This window comes from Lithobates pipiens, unplaced genomic scaffold (genome assembly GCF_037356315.1).
Source record: "Lithobates pipiens isolate NorthernLeopardFrog02 unplaced genomic scaffold, aLitPip1_a1.2 Scaffold_23, whole genome shotgun sequence".
In the NCBI taxonomy this organism is placed as follows: Eukaryota; Metazoa; Chordata; class Amphibia; order Anura; family Ranidae; genus Lithobates; species Lithobates pipiens.
Window position 1 is genome coordinate 328,137,918 of NW_027507785.1, and position 18,191 is coordinate 328,156,108.

At 42.7% G+C, this 18,191-nt stretch overlaps 1 protein-coding gene across 1 annotated transcript in view; it reads left to right on the forward strand.

Annotated features, from left to right (window-relative positions):
• Positions 1–18,191, forward strand: part of PTPRF (protein tyrosine phosphatase receptor type F) — a 1,477,204-nt gene that overhangs the window by 473,162 nt on the left and 985,851 nt on the right. The window contains exon 4 of the mRNA XM_077450677.1: positions 16,160–16,222. The gene's annotated coding sequence lies outside the window, so the exon portion shown is untranslated. The remainder of the gene's footprint in view (positions 1–16,159; positions 16,223–18,191) is intronic.

Sequence of the window (18,191 nt, forward strand, 5' to 3'; positions counted from 1 at the left end):
AAAAAATAAAATAAGTGTCATGCATGTGTCCTGCTTCTTAATATAGGGGGTTACCAATGCCAAGAGTTTGTGAAAACAAGGGTCCGTCATCCGGAGATAATTCCAAAAATCATCTGGATTATTCTCCTGGAGCTCCCGCAGCAAAGGCAAATGACATGGCCACAGTTAATAAAGCAACCAATTTTTGATCCAAGAAATCCTCCTTCTCCTGTTCCTGGACTGGACTTGGGTCAAAGCAATAACTCCAAGGCCAATAATAAATAACACGTTATCGCCTCTGATTCCGCAACATAGCTGGGTGATGAAATTGAAGAGCGTGAAATGAAAAGCGCGAATCAACACTCACCAAACTTCGATTAACACAAAATTAGCAGAAGGAGCCCAAATGGTGTTGCTAAAGAGCCGAAAAAAACCACGTAGTACGTCACAACGTTCGTGTTTGTTGGCCGGCAATGCCTTGCCGTTTGCATGCAAGACTAAAATCCAGGCACACGCCTTTGGACTAAAGTCCGAGGTTTTGTCTGCGGAAAATCCGATCGTGTTACGAGAATTAAGGCCTCATGTACACTGCTGCTGGTAAACGGACGTTCAGAGGCAGTTGGCTGTTTTTTTCAGCTGCCCCTGAACTCATCCAATGTTATCTTATGTGTACATGTACACAGGTTTAATGTCGTTTTTAGGCAGTTGCGTTTAGAGGCTTTTCTTTGAAGGCAAAAAAAGAGCTCAGGCGCCGAAGTTTCTGACGTTTCTGAGGCCAAACGCGTCTAAACGTGGTACCCATGTTTTAAGCGTTTTTAAATATGCCCTATTTTTTTTTTTTACATTACAAAACATAAAAATGATAGCAAATGATGAAAAAAAAAAACACAAATTTTCTTTTTAAAATCTTTTAATTGCTTGCAATGCTTCATAGACCATTTATATACCCCTAATGAGCCCATGATCCAATCCAATACACCACTAGCATTGCTGTTAGCCATAGTAAAATTGGAATTTGACCTATATGTTGTTAGATTTGAACCAGATTAATGCACGCAATTTCCGACATCTTTCCAGCCTCATCAACAGCAACGCCAGGAGCATCTCCTCACATATGCTCATTATGGGATTCATAGTAAAAGCACCGAAACTGGGGTAGATACAAGTACACCACTGCTACTCACTCTGGTCTCACAGCATGGCTGAAATAGTTACAGAATACAATTTTTTGTGCTTTGGGAGGGTCTTATGATGTTATCTTAAATAAACGCTCCTAGACGCGAACGTGGCACAACAGCGCTAAACGCAGCATGTAAACGTGGCTAAACGGATGCTTTTAGGCGCCAGTTTCAAGCTGTCAAGAAAAACGTTCAGAAGAGGTTGCCTCAGCATCCCGGGTACATTAGGCCTAACTGACCCTGTGGGGGGGGAAACTGACTAACTGACATCATCAGTGACATTAGTACAGTGATCAGTGATAATACTATATGCTGTTGCTGTACTAATGACACTGGCTGGGAAGGGGCTAACATCTGGGGCAATCAAGGGATTGAATTTGTGCCTTACTATCGGGGTGGATTTGATTTAAATCAAGTTGATTAAAATCATATGAGCAACTGTCATCTCTGTCCCGCAGCAGCTCCTCCTCTGACCGACAGTCCCATTCACTTTAATGGGTTGGCTGGTGATGCGGCAGGGACACAACAAGGTGAGGGACGTGGCGGTAGCAGGTGAGTGGACTCCCGCTAACAGGCGCTGCCATGATTGATCTGAAATGACAGGTGCTCTTTAAATGTAAGATATGGTAGTTAGAATCTTTAATATTTGCAAACAAAGTGAAGGTTTCCTATTTAGAATAATAAGCTGTCAGGTTAGTAAAACAGCGATATCAGAATCGATCCAATCATACAGTTTGTAGTGTACATAGATTTGCAAAACAATGGGATAAAGGAATATTCCTGAACTTTGTTTTATCTCCTGGTTCCTGTGACATTGTGTGAATGTATCAATGCAGTGCATGTTATCTCAGCTTGCAGAGCTTGGATTCATTGAATGAGTTTACCAAAAATTTAAATATTGCAGAATATACAGCCTCAGGCTACATAACTAAGCTCCAGTTCATGCTGAATAAACTAAATTATTAATGTATCTTAAATAGAAAACTATCTTTACATAGATTTTTTTACTCCAAAAGCATTTTATTAAAATAAATTTGATCATCAAATGTGAAAATCAAATATATCAATCTAAATCAAAAAAATCTGATTAAAAAAAAAAAAATAAAATAATCTTTTTATTTTTATTTTTTTGTTTTTCTTTAAATCTTTGATTTCTATCCACCCTGCTTACTATGTGTATTGTATGTAACATGTGCTGCTTTTACTAATGTTTTTTCATGAATGAGAAACTAGTGGTAGGTTGACCAAAGCACATAAGCCCAAGGTAAGTATAGTAGCAAGTCCTAGTTGCAATATCAAAACACCCAATAAAAGGATAATATGCGACCGGACTAAACTACGTGGCATGTTCACCAATGCCAGGAGCCTGGCGGACAAGATGGGTGAACTAGAGATACTGTTGTACAAGGAGGATTTGGATTTTGTGGGAATTTCAGAGATCTGGTTCAACAGCTCTCATGATTGTCTGGCAAACATCCAAGGGTATACCCTTTATCGCAAGGATAGGGAGGGTAAAAAAGAGAGAGAGGTATGCCTATATATCAAGAATAATGTACAAGTGAATGTGAGAGAAGACATCACTAAGGGAGCTAGGGAGGAGGTAGAATCCTTATGGGTAGAGCTCCAAAGGGATGAAGTTGAGGGGAAAATAATACTGGGAGTATGCTATAGACCCCCTAACCTGAGGGAGGAAGGGGAGACAGACCTCCTATCACAATTTGGATTAGCAGCAAGGATGGGAAGTGTTATGATAATGGGGGATTTTAATTATCCAGACATAGAATGGACGGAGGGAACTGCGCATTCATCTAAGGCTCGCCAGTTCCTAAATGTCTTGCAGGACAATTTTATGGATCAGATGGTAGACGCACCAATTAGAAATAAAGTGTTACTGGATCTACTGTACAGTAATACAGACCTGATCACAGATGTGGAAATTTAGGGATGTGGGCAATTTGCTTCCATATAAATCACACAAATAGGAAACCTAAAGGGAATACAAAGAGACTGAATTTCAAAAGAGCCAAATTCCCTAAACTACGAACCTTACTAGAAGGCATGAATTGGGATAAAATCTTAGGAACAAAGAACGCAGAGGAGAGATGGGTTTGCTTTAAGAACATATTAAATAAGGGCATTAGCCAATGCATCCCATTGGGTAATAAATTTAAAAGAGTGAACAAAAGTCCTGGATGGCTTAACTCCAATGTACAAAAGCATATAAAAGCAAAGGAGAAGGCCTTCAAAAAATGCAAGGTTGAGAGATGATTATCAGCATTCAGACTTTATAAAGAATGCAACAAGAAATGTAAGAGTGCAATAAGGACGGCTAAGATAGAACATGAAAGACACATAGCGGAGCAGAGCAAAAAAAAATCTCAAGAAATTCTTTAAGTATATAAACAGTAAAAAAGAAAGACAGACCATATTGGCCCCATAAAGAATGAGGAAGGGCATCTGGTTACCGAGGATGGGGAGATGGCAAAGCTATTGAATTTATTCTTCTCCTCAGTCTTGACGAGGGAATCGGGGGGCTTCAGTAACCAAAACTGCCGTGCTTATCCTCATGACACATCACAGGAAGCACCTCCATGGTTAATAGAGGACAGAATTAAAATTAGACTTGGGAAACGTAACATTAATAAATCACCGGGACCGGATGGCTTGCACCCGAGGGTACTTAGGGAACTCGGCCAATTAATTGCCAGACCATTGTTCCTAATTTTTACTGACAGTCTACTGACTGGAATGGTACCAGCTGATTGGAGAAAAGCCAATGTAGCACCAATATTTAAAAAGGGACTATATACAAGATTTTAGTAATGAGAACAGTATCATTAGCAGTAATCAGCATAGATTCACGAGGAATCATTCTTGCCAAACCAATCTACTAACCTTCTATGAGGTGGTGAGTTGCCATCTAGATAAAGGAAGACCCGCAGAAATGGTGTATCTGGATTTTGCAAAAGCATTTGACACAGTTCACCATAAACGTTTACTGTACAAAATAAGGTCCGTTGGCATGGACCATAGGGTGAGTACATGGATTGAAAACTTTCTACAAGGGCGAGTTCAGAGGGTGGTGATAAATGGGGAGTACTCGGAATGGTCAGGGGTGGGTAGTGGGGTCCCCCAGGGTTCAGTGCTGGGACCAATCCTATTTAATTTGTTCATAAACGACCTGGAGGATGGGGATGGGGTAAATAGTTCAATCTCTGTATTTGCGGACGATAATAAGCTAAGCAGGGCAATAACTTCTCCACAGGATGTGGAAACCTTGCAAAAAGATCTGAACAAATTAATGGGGTGGGGAACTACATGGCAAATGTGGTTCAATGTAGAAAAATGTAAAATAATGCATTTGGGTGGCAAAAATATGAATGCAATCTTTACACTGGGGGGAGAACATCTGGGGTAATCTAGGATGGAAAAGGACCTGGGGGTCCTAGTAGATGATAGGCTCAGTAATGGCATGCAATGCCAAGCTGCTGCTAACAAAGCAAACAGAATATTGGCATTAAAAAGGGGATGAACTCCAGAGATAAAACAAGAATTCTCCCGCTCTACAAGACTCTGGTTCGGCCGCACCTGTAGTATGCTGTCCAGTTCTGGGCACCAGTCCTCAGGAAGGTTGTACTGGAAATGGGGCGAATACAAAGAAGGGCAACAAAGCTAATAAAGGGTCTGGAGGATATTAGTTATGAGGAAAGGTTGGGGGCACTGAACTTATTCTCTCTGGAGAAGAAACGCTTGAGAGGGGATACGATTTCAATATACAAATACCGTACTGGTGACCCCACAGTAGGGATAAAACTTTTTTGCAAAAGGGAGTTTAACAAGAATCGTGGCCTCTCATTAAAATTAGAGGAAAAGAGGTTTAACCTTAAACTACGTAGAGGGTTCTTTACGGTAAGAGAGGCAAGGGTGCGGAATTCCCTTCCACAGGCGGTGGTCTCAGTGGGGGGCATTGATAGTTTCAAGAAACTATTAGATAACCACCTGAACGACCGCAACATACAGGGATATACAATGTAATACTGACATATAATCACACACATAGGTTGGACTTAATGGACTTGTGTCTTTTTTCAACCTCACCTACTATGTAAGATCGCTCCCTCTGTACAGAGCTCTGTGTTGAATTTCAACACAGATCTCTGGGCTGTGATTGGACAATCAGTAGGTCCCAATCACAGCGGGGCTTGCTGGGGGGGGGGGGGGGGGGGAACGCATGGAAGTAGGCAGCAACAGGGACATGTCTCTTTGCCTACAGCTTATCCACAGTACATTGCAGACGGGCAGTCGCTAAGTAGTTACAAAAGAAAACATATGCCTTTGCTATCACTTTGATTAAAGAGTTTCCAAAGCCAAAACTTTTTTCTTCCTATCGGTTCAGCTTTACATTGACTAAAGAATACCTCTATAGTGAAACCATCAAATGGCTGGTGTCATAACTGATCACATGTGCAGCACCATGGCAGTTACAGATTAAACGGTTGCAGTTAGTTGCAGAATAAACAGACTAAGATGGCAGCTTCCATGGCTGAAAAGGACAGGAAGGTTTAGTTCCAGTTTAAACATCCAACAACCACATGTTCCTATTGAAAGCAGTGCTAAGGCCTCAAAAAGCTGGGAGTAAGTTTTTTTTTTTTTACAGCAGTGCTTTCGATGATTTTTTATTTTTTTTAACAGACCTGCCAGCGAAGTCCATTATCTGCATATAAACAGCGTGGCGCACGTCTGTATTCCGCATGGGTTACTTAATATATCACATTAGACAGCGTGCTTTCCTTCCAGCGGAGTACGGCACCCATAAGGAACGAGAGTTTATTAACAATCCAGCACAAGCCCATTATCTATCAAGCAAAACTGTTTGTGAAGAGTCAGACAGATGTTCTCATCTACAAGTCTTGTGTGAGTGTTTTTTTTTTTTTTTTTTCACGGTAATAAGCAGGAACAATCAGAATGCTGATATTACAACCCTCAGGAAATGTCGGAGTGGTGGAGATAGCACAATGAATGCTCGAGTCCCTCTCATCTGAACAGACGCAGATTATTCAGATTTGCGATTTACTGAGACTCAACTGCGTTGCCTTGAGTTAAAGCGGAACTGTTATCTGCTTCATGTTTTGTTAGATATTCATGCAAAAGAGGGCTTAGAGAGGACGTGAACCCTTGATGCTGTGCCCATAAAAAAGACAACCAGCGGGCAAAGGGCTAGTCAACATTATTTTGTGTGATCTCCTTGGGGCCATTACTAAAATGATTCTACTCTGTGTCTCTGTGTGGAGGAGTCAATGAGAAAGGAAAAGAAATCCCAGCCTCAGCCTAGACTCCTTTTTAGACCACACCCTCAACATGTTTCACCCCGTCCATGGGGCTAAGTCATGGGAAGGAGGTCATCTTGGTAGAGCAGTAGAACTTCCTCATGTCTGAAGTGCCCCTTGGATAACTGGTAATCCGATGACTAGATGAGTAATGATTAAGAATCAGGTGGAGGAAGCATGGACCTACAGAATGAATGAAGAAGCAGGGATATTCTTGCACTGCAGGTCTCTAGGAACAGGTTTCTCTCCAGCAAGGAAAACCATGACCACAGCATAGTCGCGATTACTAAATCTCACTCCAAATCTGGTGAGACTAGAAGTTGGGGTAACAGTACCTTAGATCAGCTTTTTTCAAGCAGGGTGCATTCATGTTCTTCAGGGGTACCTTGGGAAAATGACTAAAATTGCTTAACAATTGTGTACAAGCCAGTGGGTGGATCAAGCCTGCTTTTAGCTACACAAAGCCACAGGTTTTATTGTAGACCATTACAACCTTCTAGCCGCCAGTTCTACCAATCAAGAACATCATTGGTTAATAGGGAGGATGTTGGGTGCACTTGCTTGCTCCACCCCTTCCCCTTTAGTTTCGTTAAAGAGAGAAACTGAGGGAGAAGAGAAACATGGGCATACTAGGAAGTACTACTGTGCAAAGGTGTATTTGCTTTGGATAAATAAATCACCTGCTGCATTATGTAAAACTATTAGTTCCGTTTTTACATTTTAGAATGGGGTGCCTTGAGATTGTGGAGAATTTTGAAGGGTGCCTTGGCTGAACAAAGGTTGAGAAACATTGCCTTAGATGATCTTATGGTGGAGATATACAGTGGGGAAAATAATTATTTGATCCCCTGCAGATTTTGAAAGTTTGTCCACTTACAAAGATGAAGGGTCTATCATTTTTTATCACAGGTGTAGTTTGAGAGTGACAGAATATCAACCAAAAATCCAGAAAAAAACTGATGATACAAATGTTATAAATTCAGTGAGTAAAATAATATTTAATCCCCAAGCAAAACATGACTTGTTACTTGGCAGAGAAACCCTTGTTGGTAAGCACAGAGGTCAGACGTTTCTTGTAGTTGGTGACCTGGTTTGCAGACATCTCAGGAGGGATTTTGGTCCACTCTTCTTTACAGATCTTCTCTAAATCCTTAAGGTTTCCTGGCTGTCGAACTCGAAGTCTCAGTTCCCTCCATACATTTTTTATAGGATGAAGGTCTGGAGACTGGCTAGGCCACTTCATGACCTTAATGTACTTCTTCTCGAGCCACTCCTTTGTTGCCTTGGCAGTATGTTTTGGGCCATTGTCATGCTGGAAGACCCATCTTCAGTGTTCTAGGAAGAAGGTTCTTATCCGAGATTTTACAATACATGGCCCCGTCCATTGGCCCCTAAATGCAGGAAAGTTGGTCTGAACCTTTAGCAGAGAAACAACTCCAAAGCATAATATTTCCACCTCCGTGTTTGACTGTAGTGATGGTTTTCTTAGGGTCATAGTCTGCATTTTTCTTCCACCGAACACGGCGAGTCGAGTTAATGCTAAAGAGCTTAATTTTAGTCTCGTCTGACCACAGTACTTTATCCCAATTATTCTCTGAATCATTTAGATGTTCATTGGCAAACTTCAGATGGACTGTGCATGTGTGTTCTTGAGGAGGGGACCAGATACTGCAGGACTTCAATCCATGGTGGTGTATTGTGTTACCAATGGTTTGTTTGGTGACTGTGGTCCCAACTGCGTTGAGATCCTTCATAAGCTCCTCCTGTGTAGTTATGGGCTGATCCCTCACTTTCCTCATGATCATCCTCCCCCAATAAGACAAAATCTTTCATGGAGCTGCAGATCGAGGGCAATTGATGGTTATTTTGTATTTCTTGCATTTCCGAATAATCGCTCCAACAGTTGTCTCCTTCTCACCAAGCTTCTTGCCGATGGTCGTGTAGACCATTCCAGCCTTGTGCAGGTCTACACTCTTGTCCCTGACGTCCTTTGACAGCTCTTTGGTCTTGTCCATGATGGTGAGGTTTGAATGGAAGAAAGATTCTAAATTCCTGGTTCTGCACACCTACTGTGCCTATTATGAGGAGCTACCTCCACCCCTGTGCTGAATTCCCATGGTTACACCTGCTGTGCCATTGTGAGGGATTCCCACCATCCCTGTGCTTAGTTCTTGGGTCTATACACCTGCTGTGCCCATTATGAGGGTTTCCACCATACCTGTGCTGAGTTTCGGGGCTTGTACACCTGCTGTGCCCATTATGAGGGGTTCCCACCATCCCTGTGCTGAGTTCCGGGGTCTGTACACCTGCTGTGCCCATTATGAGGGGTTCCCACAACCCCTGTGCTGAGTTGTCTGGCCTACATAAATGAGTAAAATAATATTCCATTACAATCATACACCATACCTTATTTAACTGCCAGAAGGGAGATTTAGCTGTTTGTTCTTAAAACATCTATTGATTTAATACTCAGCGCTCTTGCCGTTTGTGTCTGCAATTTCAACCGACACTTTTTTTTTTTTTTTTTTTGGCAACAGTCAGCAGCCAGACACAAATGCATTGATTATGTCTTCTGCGGGCCTGCGCTTTCGTATTGTGTGACCTTCAATGAATTAAATTAAATTGGCCTTGCGGTTACAGTTTCTATTGTGCATTAAAACAACAACTGTCTGAGTCCTGTGTCCATTTTCCAGTCAATCAGAGAGTGATTTTTTTTTGGGAGGGAGGGGAGTTTATTGTCTGTGTAAAATGTAGCATGACTTTCCAATTACTGCACAAAGGCCCGGGCCCAGAAATGTGAGGTGCAGCAGTATAGTTGGGTGTTTTTCTCTGCATACGGTTTCATCTGCTTTAGTTTCATCTGCTGATGTTAAACTGTGAAGGTCGAAGGTTATTTAAAAGAATACCAAAACTTCAGCAGTGTATCTGCAAATGTGTGTATGAGCCGTCCCCCCCCCCCCCCCCCCCCACACACTCTTTGATGCTACAGTGCAGAGTTGGGAAGAGATGGTTTGGTGCCGATAACTGACATTGCTTTCTTCAGTCAGGAGGAAGATATTTGGCCTTAAAGGAAACCTGTGCTGACAATATGGTGGCTGCCGTTGTCGGCCTTTCCTTCTGAAGATGTTAATTGTCTGTCTGTCAGGCTCAGGGTTCTACGTAGGGATATTTTCCTGGCAGCAGTACGGAGTGAGCTGCCAATCAGGGATTCTGTGTCCCAAATCTGCATTGGTTGAAGGCAGAGGAAGCATCCAAGGTCTGATAGACCTCTGATGTCAGCGTAAAGAGCACCTGCCACTTTCTCTGTATCAGCACACAGATGGCTTGTCAAGCCCTTTGCGATATTAGTGAAATTAAACTGGTTCTAAAGCTTTAAGGTTGTTTACAATAATGCATTCAATGGGTAGTGGTACTCCCGTAGGGGCTGCTGGTGATTGTGGTTGGTCTCTCACCCTGGTCAGCCAGGCACACACATTTCAAGACCTACAGCAGTCAAGAAATAGTCCTTGTACTTATTTTTTAAAACAATATAACTACAACTCCCAGGACCAGCTAGGAATGAATTTAGGACCTGACACTGGCTCAGCCAGGCCCAAAGCAAATGCCCTTTGCAGGCAGGGACCATGGACCCCTATGGTGTAGCAAAATTCAGTAGTCCTAGTGCTAGCCGTGGCTACGGATCCCAGTACCACGTTTTCTTCAGGCCCTACCAGCCCTCTTGGCTGAAGCTCGCTCTTTCCACTGCCTGTGCCACCACCGTCCTCCCTACTGGCCCTGCACCCATCCCAGACTGCTTGCACCCAGTCCTCTCAGGTGTGCCTCCCAGTCCTCCTGACTGTGTGTCACTCCCCTGTCCTCCTGGCTGTTCCTGTTGTTTCTCCTGGAGACTTGCCTGGCAGTGTTCTCCCGCTGTCCCTTTTGCTCCCAGTGCCTCCTGGCCAGGACACCTCTGTGGTTTTAGGAAGGCCCCGTCTGCACATGAACCCAGGCCCAAGGTCACCTCCCTCCCCCCAGACTGGGGAGCTCCCTCAAAGACCACTATAGTTGAAACACTTAACACTCCATCTCCAGCTACCACCCAATCTCTCCTCCTGACCCTGAGTATTTGAAAAGGCCTGCCCTCTGCTAATCCAAGTTGGTGCAGGGGGTAGGCAGCTTCACCTTACCTCCCCTCACATATTTCTAGAAGGTTCCAGTACATTCTAGAAATATGGGGGGGGGATATACATCTCAGTGATGCTGCCTGTGAGTCATCCAGCTCTCCCTGGATTTCTGCCCAACCCAGGAAACAAAAACTGACAGGCTTGGCTGGCAGCCAAGCCTTCATAAATTTACCGAAAATAAAAAACGATTTACACTTCTAGCACTAGACAGTGCTACATACTGTATGCATTAGGGTAAAAAAAAAAAAAACCTCCTATGCTGCAGTATCCCCCAGCCCCCCTTATGCTTACCTAAGCCCATCCTCATACAGTGGTGTGCACAATAGCAGCTGCTCTGGCCGCTGTCTCTCTCCTCATTGGGCAGATTGCCGGAGCCATTTGCCATTTTTACAGTTTAGAGAGGGGCAGATTACACAGCACAAGCACTGTGCTGTTCAATCTGCTTTAAGGGACCAGAATCTGTCATTTTATTTTCACCTTTTTGGAAAAAACAATAAATGCACATATTTCTGCAGAAAAAAATGCATTATGTATTTCCATACCTCCCGCATGTACCTGACAGCGACCTGCAGTTCTTTGAGAAGCCATCTGCCACAGTGGCATAGTTCATTCACATGCTCCATTGCACTGTGACCCTACCTCTCGCACTCTGACTACGTTCAACTGCCCGCAGCGGGTTTACCCTGACTGTCACGTGTACTCCATGCTAGGTGGCGCTTCTCGACGTGTCTCTGAATAGCCATTTGCATGCGAGTGCACCTGGTCCAAGTTGCTGTTGAGGTATCGGACCATTCATGAAACTTTTTTTTTAGACACACCTCGTATATTCCAGCTGCTCTTTGCCTGAAGTTTAGGTTTACGTAATCCGAAGGTAGAAAACACGCGTTCCCCTGCTTGTACTAGTAAAGTCTCCAAGATAATTTTACATTTTATTAATTTCTTTTACTAAGAACTACCAACCAACTGGAAGAGGATATTGCCATCAACATGTAATCAGGATGAAGCTAGCGAGATTAAAGTATTTATTTTCTAGCAGAAAATCTCATTAAAAATGCTAAGCTCTTGAAATCTATTTAATATATTATCGTTTCTGATTTAGAGACCCGCTTCTTCTTCTTTTTTTTTTTTTTTTTTTTGTCTTTCCCGGATGGTCGTTTAAAAGTTACCCGTTGGCCAAGCGGCGTGTGATAGACAAACCTGTTGCTCTTTCAGTTTACCTGTGACAGTTGCGAGGTCTAAACGGCAATTATTTTGGGTGTTTCGGTGGAAACTCCATCTGTCATTTGGAAAAGGTAATCAAGGCCGCGTCAGGATCTCTTCCAACCACCATCCCCGCTTGTCTCTTTATTGCTCAGCAAACCGGCTCGCAAAGCGGTTAATGTCTTATTTGTGCCGGTGGCTCTCTAGTTGAAAGCCTTTTTATTTATTTTTTTAAAACCTTTTTTAAACCTTTTTCCGCAGTGTACTATGGAGTTGAGCTTGTTTGGATTTTGTTGTAAACCTCTTAGTTATGATAGGAGCAATCCTCTTATACACAAATTCCTTGTAGCATCTGACAGACTTTAATAAAGGATAACTAGATAGACAAATATCGCTGGCAGATGGGCTTTACAAAAAGTGTGGCTCAGTTTTTTTTGGGGGGGTATTAAAGCAGAATTAGGCACCTACGCAAATTCTTGGCGGTTATTGTCCAGCTTTGAGACTTCATTATGATTCAGACGTAGAGGGTCTTGTCCTTCAATGGTGTGATTTATTTACGATGAGGTGATAGGCTTCGTTCATGGTAGAGGTCGACCGATATGGGTTTTTCTCTGGCTAATGCCGATATTTAGAAATCACGGCGGCTAATGGCCGATATATGATGCCGATTTTTTTTTTAGACCGATATGTTAGGCCAATTTTTTTTTTTTTTTATTCCCCCCTTTATCTCATAAAATCTTAGCCCTTGTACACACAGTCGGAGATTCCGTTGGAATATTTCATATCGGACCGTTTTGTCGGATATTCCGACTGTGTGTGGTCTGCATCGGACTGTTCCTGTCGAAATATCCGACAGACCAACTTTTCCAACTTGCCGGTAAAATTTTCCGATAAAATGCTCCTATTGGACATACTCCGATCATGTGTAGCCTACTCCGACGCATGCTCAGATCAAATTCCTAGGCCAAAGCTATTGGCTACTAGCCTGAACGTAGTCCCGTCGTAACATAAATAACAAATAAGTAACATAAGTAACAAAAATATATATAATTTTTTGGGGCTCTAAGTGATTTTCTGGCAGAAAATACAGGATTTTTACTTGTAAGCAACAAGTGTCAGAAAAGATTTAGTCTTTAGGCTCGGTTCACACAGGGGGCGACACGACTTGCCGTGCCGCGACCTGACAAGTCGCCCCCGTTCTGTACTACGGAACCGTTCTAAGAGGAGCGACTCAAGTCGCTCCGACTTAGAAAAAAGGTTCCTGTACTACTTTTGGGCGACCTCGGGCGACTTGCATTGACTTCTATACAGAAGTCATTTGCAAGTCACCGCTGAGGTCGCGGCAGGTCGCGGCACGGCAAGTCGTGTCGCCCCGTGTCGCCCCCTGTGTGAACCGAGCCTTAAATGGTGAAACTGAGAACTCTACACACAGAGCTCAGTTCATTCAGAAGTGTAAACATTGTATCTCTTTGCTCTTTTCTTGGCAGACTGCCCAGAGAGGAGGAAAGTCGCTTCTCCGAAGACTCAGGCAACTTGCATTGACTTCTATTACAGAAGTCATTTGCAAGTCGCGCTGTAGTTCTAATCGGCCTTTTTATGAGCACAATCGGCCGATGCCGATTAATTAAAAAAACGGCACATACCGGCCGATATATCGGTCAACCTCTAGTTCATGGATAGTACAGCGTGGCACAATCTACACTGAGCAAAATTATAAACGCAAACACTTTTGTGTTTGCCCCTATTTATCATGATCTGACCTCAAATATCTATGACTTTTTCTATGTACACAAAAGGCTTATTTCTCTCAAATAATGTTCACAAACCTGTCTAAAGCTGTGTTAGTGAGCACTTCTCCTTTGCCGAGGTAATCCATCCACCTCACAGGTGTGGCGTATCAAGATGCTGATTACAGAACATGATTATTGCACATAGGCTGGCCACAATAAAAGGTCACTCTAATGCCCCAGACACACGGCCGGAAATTCAGACGGAAAAATTCAGATCGAATTATGTTGCCGTAAAATCTGATCTTGTGTGGGCTCTATCTGACTTTTTCCGTTGGAATTTCCGACGGAAAAATTTGAGAGCTGGATCTAAAATTTTCTGACAACAAAATCCGAACTGACTTTTTCCAATCGCGTGTAGAGAACTCTGATTCACAAAGTGGCACGCATGCTCAGAAAAAAAATTGTAGACGGAAGCTATTGGCTACTGGCCTCTACATAGTCCCGTTGTAGGTTTTGCACGTCACCTCGTTCCAAACTATTTTCCGATAACTTTGTGCGACCGTTGTTAGAAAATTACTCAGAACCCCCAAACATTATATATATATATATATATATATATATATATATATATATATATATTATAATTTATTTTTTTTCTTAGAGGAGACCGTAGGGAATAAAATGGTGGTCATTGCCATTTTTTTATGCAACACGGTATTTCCGCAGCAACTTTTCAAATGCAATTTTTTCATTTCATTTCATGAAAAAAAAAAAAAAAAAAAACACAATATTTACCCCAATTTTTTGTATAGTGTGAAAGATGTTACGCCAAGTAAATAGATACCTAAGATGTCACGCTTTAAAATTGCGCACTTAAAAATCTCCATTGGTGACGATTTTAACATTTTTACAGGTTACCAGTTAGGCTCCGTTCACACAGGGGGCGACACGACTTGCCGTGCCGCGACCTGACAAGTCACCCCCGTTCTGTACTACGGAACCGTTCTAAGAGGAGCGACTCGATTCGCTCCGACTTAGAAAAAAGGTTCCTGTACTACTTTTGAGCGACCTCGGGGCGACTTGCATTGACTTCTATACAGAAGTCATTTGCAAGTCGCCGCTGAGGTCGCGGCGAGGCAAGTCGTGTCGCCTCGCATCGCCCCCTGTGTGAACCGAGCCTTAAGAGTTACAGAGGAGTTCTTATGCTAGAATTATTGCTCTCGTTCTAACGTTCATGGACATACCTCACATGTGTAGTTTGAAAACGTTTCTAACATATGCTGGCGTGACCAACGTATGCGTTCACTTCTGCATGCGAGCATGAGGGGATTGGGGCGCTTTAAAATTATTATTTTTTTTATTTATTTTGATATTTATTTTTTATTTTTTACACATTCCCTTTATTTTTTTACTTTTTAGTCACTTTTATTCCTATTACAAGGAATGTAAACATCCCTTGTAATAGGACTAGGGAATGACAGGTCCTCATTACAGAGAAATCTGGGGCCTATAAATCCACACATCTCTCTTCTCTGCTGGAAAGCCTGAGATTTAAAAAATATATATTTCAGGCTTTCCAGCTTAATAAAAAAAGGCATAGCCAGGAGTGACATCATGATGTTGCTTCTGGCCTCCAAGGGTCATCATAGAAATGGCTGGGATCCGGTAAACTTCCTCCATTCTCCAGCTCCCCCATTGCACAGGCAAGCCCAGAGAAGCACCAGAGGGTGGTGGGGGGGCTGCAAAAGCTAGCAAATGGCTAGATGGCTTTTACATATGACGGAATCAGCTGAAAAAATAAAGATATCGGAATAATGCCTGTAGCTGCACTCCATCAGCCTGATATCACCCCTCAAAGTCCAGGACGTCATATGAAGTCCTTGGGCAGGAAGTGGTTAAAATAAAATAAAAAAATCAAGTTTTTTTCAACTTTTATGCCGTCTAGTGGTGCTGCTTTCATCTCTCAGCTCCTTTGCTGCCATTTCCTGTCTACATGCACTCCAGCGCTGGGCGCATAGTGTTTTTCAGGGCTGGTTTTACCGATTGTGACTACAGCGGACCCGAGCCTGCAAAATGCCTCTTGTCATTTCTGTCAGCAGCCCATGTAACGGGGGGGGGGGGGGGACACACGAGCACAATTGGGGGACAGGGACAGAGTGTTGTCACCCTGTAATAGGAAATGCCGGACCTTCATGGCAGGATCGTCAGGGTGTGTTTTTATTTCAAAAAAAATATGAACAATTACAAATATTAAAATGACTTTTGAAATGACACGGTGTGCTGGATCACCTGCATGAAATCAGATCATTTGGTTTTCCTGGCTCTGCCACATATCCCAGAGGAGCCACACAGTGCTACACCACATCCTTTACAATGTAAAATAATGAACCGGAGAACCCAAGGGAGGTATTAAACCAGTAAATTATTCAATCTGCCTCCATCCACCACATCGCTATGAAATCTCAACCTTGTGTGTAATTGGCCTTTTTAAGATCTTACCCTGAAAATAAATATACTATTACTGTATATTGTGACATAATTCCATGTTATTTATTGTCTTTTTTTTTTTGTTGTTGTTGCAGGAGTATAATAATACATGGATCTCTCATTATAAAGGCAGGCTCATCGGCACCATTAATGTACAGGTATGTGGAACAAATACAAAACAAAGCCAAAGAAATTCCCGGCTCAACTTACTGACCAGCCTGCTAACCAACTGAGTTATCCTGTCTAAGCCCTTGTACACACGGTCGGAGAATCCGTCGGAATGTGTCCTATCGGACCGTGTTGTCGGATAATCCGACTGTGTGTGGTATGCATCGGACTGATTCCGTCGGACCCAATTTTTCAACTTGGAAATATTTTCCGACCAACTGGTTCGATCGGACATACTCCGATCATGTGTAGAGAATTTTGATCGGACCAAGTGCCACGCATGCTCAGATCAAATTCCTACATCAAAGCTATTGGCTACTAGCCTGAACATAGTCCCATCGTAACGAAATTACGTCATCACGTTCTGAATGATTGGATTTTTCGACAACTTAGTCCGAGCGTGTGTATGCAACAGTTTCGGACAAAATCCGACGGATTTGGTTGGCAGAATGTCCGACCGTGTGTACAGGGGCTTAGGCTTCATGCACACGAGACGCCAGTGAAAACTCTGCTCAAAAAAAGCTGAAACGCGCATTTAGAAATGCCAGTTTTGCCGCGTTTAGCTGCGTTTGCGTTTTATAAGCATTTATAAAGATAACATCATGTAGACCCTCCCCAAGCTCTCAAAGCATGTTTTTTTTTTAACTATTTCTGCCATATGGGATTCCTCCCATAATTGCATGTGTTTCTGAATTACTTCAATTAATTGGTTTTGAGTTACATTGGAAGCCATTTTCAGAGATGTGTCTTCCAAGATGATCAATTTGCTAATCACAATCCAAGGTGTGGACAAGCCTAGCTTGGGGGAAAGGGGGGTGGCTTGTGGAAAAAAGTTTGTTTCATGAAGGATGGGTGTTCAACATGGAAACATGGTGGGGGGGGGTTGGGGCTGACTAGACATTGCTATGTAGGTTTTTCTATGTGAAAAAAAGACAATGCTATGGTTTGGCCAGACTAGGTGGAGTCACCGATTAGATTAGAAATTGGATGAGGGTTTGGGGCAAAGAAGTGGAGGCATTCCTCATTGTCCAAGCTACTGGAAACACTACAGATTTTATGGGATTGTATCACAAAGTAAATATGCTCTATGAATTATATAAAGTAATTACAACATTTTTTTTTTTACTTTAATGTTTTCTATGGTTTTCCATCATATTTCTGAGTTTTCAGGTCCAAAAGATTGGGTTCCTTTAAAAACGCTTATAAACGCAAACGCGCCCGCGTTTAGCCGCGTTTTGCGTCTGAAACGTGGAAATTTTTGCGTCTGAACCCATTTTTTTTGCTTCTGGAAAAACGAGGTTAAACGCAACTGCATAAAAACAGCAAAAAACAAGACTGTGTACATGGACACATAGGATAGCATTGAATGAGTTCAGGGGCAGTTGAAAAAAAGTGTCCAACTGCCTCTGAACACGCGTTTAATATTTGCATGAGGCCTAACAGTATGTGTTAAAAATGGGGGTTTAGCTTGCACACATACAAATACATGCATAAGCTACAGGGCCCTGTCAAGGCGCCCTTGTATCTGTAGTCCTAATGCGAAACTTTAAGAGCCTCCACAATGAAAGCACATGCATTATAATAGGCAGAGGGCAGGTAAGCCTAGAGGGAGCCCACCCCTCCTTAAAGGCACAGTGGTGGGTGGTTTGTGTAGACACGTTGGTGTGAACATCAATGGAGAGAGGAGAAAGTGCCGTAATTGGTTTGTCTCAGGTGAAAATAACGACCAAGACAGAGTTTTGTAACCGTCCTGATTATTCCCCCTGACTGCCAAGAGGATCCACTGACATCAGATTGTCATCCAATAAGGTGAATGTCATCTCAAGTCTGTGGATAGCTAATGAAAGGAGATGACAGGAACCGTCTAAAGTGAGAGGCAAGGACTTTCTAATATGAGCCCAGTAGATTTCTTTTGGTTGGATTTTGGCGGGCCCTATACTAATTTCACTAAGAGACGCG